A 10,000-nucleotide genomic window follows, 5' to 3' on the forward strand; every position below is an offset into this window, starting at 1 on the left:
CGGGAGTATAGTACAGTTTGTCCATAAAGTCCCAGTACCATTACAAGTATCTATTGTTCAGAATGGCACTGGGACTATATGGACACCCTGTATATCGAACACTGAGATTATAACTGAGGCGTATAACAATAGACATTCTAAAGCAATCGCACAATACTCGATGCAGTTTTCAATCTTGCGACAAACTCCTCATTCCAAACCTCTGATCAAGATTTAGCAAGACTGAAAAGGCCTACAAGAGATATTAAGGACAGTGATAAAATAATATTTCTGACCAACCACCAATCTGCAGCCAATAGCTCTTTGTGTAATTGGTGTTCTAAACTATCATTACATCACGTAAGAAGAAAACTAGACTCAAAGGTTCTGTAGAAAGGAAGTATTTTAAAAATACTTAGCAAGATAAGACTTTTTTTTTTTTTAACTAAAATACTTATCAGTCACTAGCATCAAATTGAAATATTACTGATGAGACTCGAAGTACAAAAATGCACGTATGAAAACCCAAGTAAAAGCTTTAAAACTTGCAGAGGAGCGCCAGTACTAAAAACGTATGCTAAAGTCCCTTAGGAGAGATATTGTAGTCTATTCGTAAAAAGTTAAAAGACTGAAGTATAACAAGCCGTCCCCAGGGTCTAGATAAATATCCTTTTTTGGAAAAAAAACTTTTGTGATAATTCTACAAAGTCCTTTCGGAAGAATTCCAGAATGTTAATCAAAACTGAAAGAGAAGATCAACACAGGTAAACATTTCTTTACGAAGTATTCCACACGAGACATAAATATTCTGAAAAGGGTATTTGTTTTGTTTGTTTGTATGGTTTTTACGTTGCATGGAACCAGTGGTTATTCAGCAACGGGACCAACGGCTTTACGTGACTTCCGAACCACCTCGAGAGTGAACTTCTATCACCAGAAAGTGAAAAAAGGGTAATTAAATAAAAACCGAATTTTGCGAAAACTTCAAAATCCTGTTAAAAAAAAAAAAAAAGGATCACAAAATGGCATCGGCACAAAAGACCAAATTTAGGTCGTTTAATTAAAGAAAATTAATTGTAATCAGGATCCTAAGGACCTAGAAAAACAAATCAAAGCTAAAATGAATCTTTCATGGGTAACTGGAAATAGGTCGAGTCCCTTCCAGTTTTAAATGTGTTGCCTTATGAATTTTATAAAATATTTTCCTCGGAGCTGATTATCCTTTCATTGCATGAAAGCACCTCTGGAAACCCATTAGAGACACTGATAAAATATGGCTCATCTTAAAAAGCTTTTAGTTTCCTCTAAATAATGCCGCAACAATCTCCACCAACCTTTGCATATCTGACAAACTTCTGTTTTACAATTTTACTCTGTTCTCTCGTTCTGGTAACCTTCCGTGAACCTTTGTTTGTTTTCGTGATTCGTGGAAATGTCACAAGAGAAGTTAGAAATGATTTTATTCCCCAGTCTCTCTCATATGAAGTATACTTTATATTGCATTCCAGGCAACTTCATATTCAAATTTAAATACCACTCAGTGGTGTAACATGAACGCGAATCAAAACGGAAGATACGCGCCACATATTTTAACTATCACACACATGTATAGTTACTGTACATGCAATTACACACTTATATATTTTATAGTATATATATACATATATATATATATATATATATATTATATATAGAATATAAAATAATATATAAATATAATAATAATATCTATACATTATATATATGTGTGTGTGTGTGTGTGTGTGTATATGTGTGTATATATATATATATATATATATATATATATATACTATATATATATATATATATAAATAAATATTCTACTACACATGTCGTCTTTTGTTCCCAAATACAGAGCCATAAATATCGTTTCAAATAAAGTTCACTACACCTTAGGTATAACTTACCCCCAAAGGGGATTTCTAATTGAGTAGTGAGTCTTCCCACCCTTTCATAGTTTTATACATCATAAACTGGTGTTTTGTATGACTCTTAATCATATGATGAATGTGCTTCTAAATTATGCTTTAATTTGTCAGCTTTTAAACAAGATAAGGTCTTTCAATGGGGGATGCGATTTAGACAACGACTAAACATAAATTTACCTTCAGAGTTAATTACTTATTCAATCAAGATTCAAATAGAGCTGAGGACAAGTGGTACTAGAATTATCTCGGTCAACGTAGCAAACATATTCAGGAATCCGGTTATATGCAATTTCAAAGTCCGAACAAGCACTTTGGTACACAGGTAGAGGAAATAGGTACTAAGTGGGGAAGGAAATATGGATTAAACACACACTGAATGACCCCATTAATATGTAAATGATAGTAATAATATGCTTGTTTGTTTGTACGGTGTTTTTACGTTGCACGGAACCAGTGGTTATTCAGCAACGGGACCAACGGCTTTACACGACTTCCGAACCACGTCGAGAGTGAACTACTATCACCAGAAATACACATCTCTAACCCCTCAGTTGAATGCCCGAGAATCGAACTCGCGGCCACCGAGGTGGCAGGCCAAGACCATACCGATCACCCCACTGAGCGTGATCGGTACGGGCTTGGCCACCGAGTGTATTTCTGGTGATGGAAGTTCACCCTCGACGTGGTTCGGAAGTCACGTAAAGTCGTTGGTCCCGTTGCTGAATAACCACTGGTTCCATGCAAAGTAAAAACACCATACAAACAAATAAACAAACAAGCGTATTATTACTATCATATAATACGGATTAACAGAAGAGAGAAGAGGAGGAAGGTTCCAAATAAGGTCCCGATTTACACTAGATCCCATATTTCAACTTTGAAGTCGAGGACTAAAACGAAAGTAAATTAGGCAATGCGTCATAAACAGAAAGATTTATAGTGACAGTCGTATTATAGTTGATACGCTGGATAAAACAGTAAAAAAGATACATGTTTGAAACTGAGGGTTTTGTTACTTCTTGTGTATCTGGTATCCTGGAAAAACTAATTGCGGAATTTGTACTTTCTAAAGATTTATAGTGACAAAAATATTGTAGGAAAAGCCTTTTCCCCAATTAACATTTTAGCATGTTGATACATCAGAAAAGATGATAAATTCTTGAAGCACCCAGGGACTTTTTCTTCTCTTCCTTGTGCATCTGGTGTCTCGAAAAAACTAGTTCTGTGAATAAAAAAATCCGCATTCATATAACATGTAAAAAAATTATTAAAATGAACTACAGAAACTATTAAAATGAAACAAATATTTTTTTTTTTTTTTGGATATCACAACAAACGTTTATTCTTTCTTTTGGTGCTTGAATTATTTTCATTGTAATAATAATTCAATATTTGTAACTGAATTATATTTTGAGAATTTTTTCGTTTGTTTTGGAACTTTAGTTTTCACAAGAACATTCTCAAGCAGTGAGTGCCAGTAATTTAATTGGATAATATTTTCACGTCCATCTGAAATGAAAATATCCATAATCCGTTGTACGACGAATTTTTGTTCTACAAACACACACACACACACACACACGCACACACGCACACACACAAAAACAATCCTTAACATCCTGATATTAAGTTCAATCGGAATCGGCGTGCCTAGATCGATTGCCACGAAATTCAGGAGTGCTGAATGACTACCTTTGATAGGAAAAAGAATTAAGTAGTACGTATAAGAAAAAAAAAACAAAAAATAAATATATATAAATTTCGTACGAAAAAAAAAAAGGGAGGTAAGGAATGAGAAACTTTACTATGAAATTATGCCACAGCATATCTCAGCATAAGAACACAAATAGACTCGCGATTTTTAACCTGAAGCTGTTGGCCCCATATCCCCCGCCCCCCACCCCAGCCCACCCAAACCCCCGCCCGCCCCCAAAGCAAAAAAAAAATAAATTAAAAAAAGGAATTTCTTAAAAAACGAGCAGCCCACCCAAAGGAAGTAAAAACTGCAGGGAGGAAAAATAGTAACGGAGTAGAAGCAAACGCCAATTCCTTCATTCTGTCTCGGATACCTCACAATGGAAGTGAAAATGTTGCCCAGAGGTACGAAAAAACGGCAAATAAACACGTGATTTGTGTAGGGTTGAAAGCATTGAGTTAATTTCCCGGAAGCAAGCTGCATTTGAGGGCGAGTAATCAGGGAAGGTTTATGAGACTGGTAGTCGACTATCTGTCGTTCCTCTGTAATCAACAGAAGTTTCCATCTAGTTTTCCTGCAATAGAATACTATTGAGATGGCTTTGTCTGTCCCTCCGCACTTATTCTATCTGCCCTCTGATCTTAAAAACGACGAAGGCTAGAGGGCTGCAAATTACTATGTTGTTCAACAACCCTCCAATCATCAAACATACCAAATTGTAGCTCTCTAGCCTCAATAGTTTTTATTTTATTAAAGGTTAAAGTTAGCGATCATCGTGCGTCTGGCAACAATACAGAACAGGCACCATCGGGCGGACCGCGGCTCATAGAGCATTATACCGAGACCACCGAAAGATAGATCTACTTTCGGTGGCCTTGATCATACGCTGTACAGAAAACTCGGTTGTGCCAACTGTTCACAATTCTTCAAGAACGGAATAGAAGAGGGGAAAATAGGCTCTGAAAACAAGTGAATAAAAGTGCTTTTTATGACCAACAATAAACAGACGAAGAGAAAACACAACGGTGAAATTGTTTGCTAAGCCTCCTGGTTCATAATCCTAATTAACCTAATTAACCTGCCAGGGTAAAAAGAATTGTCATCTATTCGCTCCTATCTAATCAAAACTATGTTTCTTGCAAGAATAACTATAGTTACCGAGTCTTCATATAAACAACAATGCACTGAGACACCATCTGAACCAATATTCCGGATTTTCATTCTTAAATTTCTACAAAGACCTTCATTGATTCATTCACAAAATCAGCTGCAAAATTCATTTGACTGAAATCCTGTCCGTCGTACTTTCTAAATGAATGGCTGTTATAATAATAATAATATAATATAAATAATAATAATAATAATAATAATAATAATAATAATAATATAATAATAATAATAATAATAATAATAATAATATAGACAAAATGGTAATGAAGAACAGTAAGAGAAGAAAACCAACCTACGCATGGCATGGATAGACTAATAAGAAAGCCTTCGACATGATACCACACACATGGCTAATAGAATGCATGAAAATGTATGGGGCAGAGGAAAACACCATCAGCTTCCTCAAATACAATGCGCAACTGGAATAAAATACTTACAAGTTCTGGAATAAGACTAGCAGACGTTAATATCAGGAGAGGGATCTTCCAGGGCGACTCACTGTCCCCACTACTCTTCGTAGTAGCCATGATTCCCATGACAAAAGTATTGCAGAAGATGGATGCTGGGTACCAACTCAAGAAAAGAGGCAACAGAATTAACCATCTGATGTAAGAACATCAAGGAAATAGATACCCTAATCCAGACTGTAAGGATTGTATCTGGGGACATCAGGATGGAGTTTGGAATAAGGAAAATGCGCCTTAGTCAACATACAAAAGGGCAAAGTTAAGCAAGGACTGAAGGGATAAAGCTACCAGATGGGAGCAACATCAAACACATAGATGAGACTGGATACAAATACCTGGGAATAATGGAAGGAGGGGATATAAAACACCACGAGATGGAGGACACGATCAGGAAAGAATATATGCAGAGACTCAAGGCGATACTCAAGCCAAAACTCAATGCTGGAAATATGATAAAAGCCATAAACACATGGGCAGTACCAGTAATCAGATATAGCGCAGGAATAGTGGAATGGACGAAGGCAGAACTCCGCAACATAGATCAGAAAACTAGGAAACATATGACAATACACAAAGCACTACACCCAAGAGCAAATACGGACAGACTATACACTGAGGCAATATCTGAAAACCAGTGAAGACGAATGGCTCAAGAGTGCATGGGAAGAAGGACTGATAAAAGTAGACGAAGACCCAGAAAATATACAGAGACAGGAGAATGACAAACAGAACAGGGGAATGGACACAAAAAAACCAATGCACGGACAATACATGAGACATACTAAAGAACTGGCCAGCGATGACACATGCCAATGGTTACAGAGGGGAGAGCTAAAGAAGGAAACTGAAGGAATGATAACAGCGGCACAAGATCAGTCCCTAAGAACCAGATATATCCAAAGAACGATAGATGGAAATAACATCTCTCCATAAGTAAGGAAGTGCATTACGAAAAATGAGACCATAAACCACATACGCACAAGCGAATGTCCGGCACTTGCACAGAACCAGTACAAAAAGAGGCATGATTCAGTGGCAAAAACCCTCCACTGGAGCCTGTGCAAGAAACACCAGCTACCTTGCAGTAATAAGTGGTACGAGTACCAACCTGAAGGAGTGATAAAAAAACGATCAGGCAAAGATCCTCTGGGACTATGGGTAATCAGAACAGGATTAGGGTGATATGTGCAAACAGACCAGACGTGACGTTGATTGACAAAATCAAGAAGAAAGTATCACTCACTGATGTCGCAATACAATGGGACACCAGAGTTGAAGATAAAGAAAGGGAAAAAATGGATAGGTATCAAGATCTGAAAATAGAAATAAGAAGGATATGGGATATGCCAGTGGAAATTGTACCCATAATCATAGGAACACTAGGCACGATCCTAAGATCCCTAAAAAGAATCTGAAAAACTAGAGGCTGAAGTAGCTCCGGGCCTCATGCAGAAGAGTGTGATCCTAGAAACGGCACACATAGTAAGAAGAGTGATGGACTCCTAAGGAGGCAGGATGCAACCCGGAACCCCACACTATAAATGCCACCAGTCGAATTGGAGGACTGTGATAAAGCAAAAAAAAAAAAAAAAAAAAAAAAAAAAAAAAAAAATAATAATAATAATAATAATAATAATATAATAATAATAATAATAATAATAATAATAATAATATATTATTATTATTATTATTATTATTATTATTATATTATTATTATTATTATTACACAATAAGTCAATTGCTTCGATCAGAATTCTTCATAGTAAACTGAGGCTTTTATCATTTGGCGACGTGTGATTAGAATAATGAGAGAGAGAGAGAGAGAGAGAGAGAGAGAGAGAGAGAGAGAGAGAGAGAGAGAGAGAGGCTTTTATAATTTGGCGACGTGTGATAAGAATGAGAGAGAGAAGAGAGAGAGAGAGAGAGAGAGAGAGAGAGAGATTCGGTCGGTTACCAAGGACGTCATTAGAAAATGTTTACTATCAAGAGAGTCATTAGAAAATTACCAATTATGATTATGTCATTAGGAAATCATCTATAATATTTATTTTCACCATAGTGCCGTTAAATGACAAATCCATCTCAACCGTAGATTGATCTTTTTAATATATTGATAGGATCGAATTTTCGGTCCCTCATCCTAGAAATAACAGATGCTTTATTAAGCAATGTGGGCGAGCTGGGTCGACCAGTCTTCATATATTTATAAACACAATCTTGTATTCTGAAGGTTTAGTTCCTATACCTTTTGAATTATGGATACAGACCGCCACTCGCCCTAAAAACTGACCTCTTAATGGAATTAAGTTGTTTACCAATAGGCTTCAAGTATCCAGTTCACTTTGTGTGTTTAGCACTTCTTTATATTTTCCTATAATTATTATATATATATATATATATATATATATATATACATATATATATGTGTGTGTGTGTGCGTGTGCGTATACCTATTTTTACACACACACACACACACACACATATATATATAAATATTATATATATATATATATATATATATATATATATATATATATACTATATATATATTAGTAATAAAAGGCCCATTAAACTCTCTGGTTTAAAGCTACTACTATATTTCGGTGGAATAACTTCCACCGAAATACAATCCTTAGCCTTAAACCAGGGTGTTTTGATGGGCCTTTTATACTTGTGATATATATACATACATGAAGCTCAGCGGTAGAGCATTGGGCTCTCATTAGCATGGTCCACTGTTCAATCCATGACTACCTCTCCACCAGCCAGACAAGCTGGGAATGGATACAAGGTATCAAGAAAAAGGGTAGGGTAAGGGTAGCAAACCTCATCCTCAGGAACTTTTGTTGTTGAGAATTTAGGCTATACACTTTTAGAGCAACCTCTCTAAAAAAGGAAAACATATGATTTATATATATATATATATATATATATATATATATATATATATATATATATATGTGTGTGTGTGTGTGTGTGTGTGTGTGTGTGTGTGTGTGTCACTCAACACAAACTTCGCTTTTCCTCATAAGTCAGGAACAAAACTCCAGGAAAATTATCATCAAACCTCAAATCGTAATTGAGTAGATAAAAAAAGCGAGATATTTACAAAGTTAGCCAAAGTAAATGAATACTCGTGTTCCATAAATGAGACTAAAATGCCAGAGCTATGTCCAGAGCCTAGTAAGTGGGTTTACTAAGCCTACAATGAAAAGAACTACGTAAGTTGAATTGTCAGTTCAGGGCAGTTAGGATAACATGGCCTAGAATCTATTTAGACTAAAAATCAATGTGTTTAAAAGAGTGAGAAGATAATAGCCTTTACGTTTATCAGAAACCTGCTGTTTGTTTGTTTGTTTGGTGTTTTTACGTTGCATGGAGCCAGTGGTTATTCAGCAACGGGACCAACGGCTTTACGTGTCTTCCGAACCACGTCGAGAGTGAACTTCTATCACCAGAAATACACATCTCTGACCCCTCAGGAGATGCCCGAGAATCGACCTCGCGGGCACCGAGGTGGCAGGCCAATACCATACCGACCACGCCACCGAGGCGCAGAAACCTGTTGCTAAAATTCATTTACGTTATACAACAAATCATCCTCCTGAACTCCTTCCTGCCAGTTCTAAAAACCCATTAAAACTTTGGACGAACTTTATCCGTGACTCAAAAATCCCTTCAACTATTTTCTCCTAAGGTAAGTCCACCTCGTCCTTTGTCCACCTGCCTAAAAATAAGACATCTCACCACTTCCGGCATCCCGCTCAGTTCCTCTATCTCACTCTATTTTCCCGTCTTCCTCTCATGAACGGGTAACCTCAGCCTTAATTACGTTATTCGCGGAAACGTTGCACGAGGACAAATTAAAAAAAAAGTAAAAAAAAAAGAAAGAAAATGCCGACGCATCAGTAATGGATTTTCCAATCTCGTTAGGAATTCATAAGCATAAATTGCATTCCAGGAAATAGTGACGGAACCTATCATTCCCATTTTACTCAGTGGGTTAGCATTCTCTCTACTTCTCTCTCTCTCTCTCTCTCTCTCTCTCTCTCTCTCTCTCTCTCTCTAAATGAAGAGGAATAATCCACATTGAATATTTCGTATAACATATGCTGCAATGTGAACTGATGATGAAGGGTTGACCCTAACTTTGCACATGAACAATTTTGACATTGATTTGTACAATACATTTATAAATTTAATCTTTTATTTCTAAAAGTTTTTGTATAACTTGATACATTATAAAATCCTTTATATGACTTGATACACTATTAGTTTAATCACTAGTTTACATTAAAAATCATTATTCAACGCTATAAAAGAAACCAGCCATAATTCTATATTTTTCATTCGTTTGTTTTCTCGGGGATCGTTTGACGATAATTATTCCCATCTATTAAATCTATTCGCTAAAGTTCTTTTAATAGAGATGCATTACGTCTAATTTACCTAACGTCTTTTTATTGTCTCAGGTATATGAGCTCATCCTAAGATAATGTCTAAATGAAGACATACACACAGCGGGAAGGTTCATTCTTCGTGAGGTTACAATCAAGAGACTCAGTACTATAATTCCAATAGATTCCCCACCTACACACACACACACACACACACACACACACATATATATATATATATATATATATATATATATATATATATATATATATAAAAGATATATGCCATGAAGGAAAATAAACGAAGGAGGTCTGCAAGATCTTTCGACGTTAAAAGTCCTT

Source organism: Macrobrachium nipponense, chromosome 9 (assembly GCF_015104395.2).
Source record: "Macrobrachium nipponense isolate FS-2020 chromosome 9, ASM1510439v2, whole genome shotgun sequence".
Lineage (NCBI taxonomy): Eukaryota > Metazoa > Arthropoda > Malacostraca > Decapoda > Palaemonidae > Macrobrachium > Macrobrachium nipponense.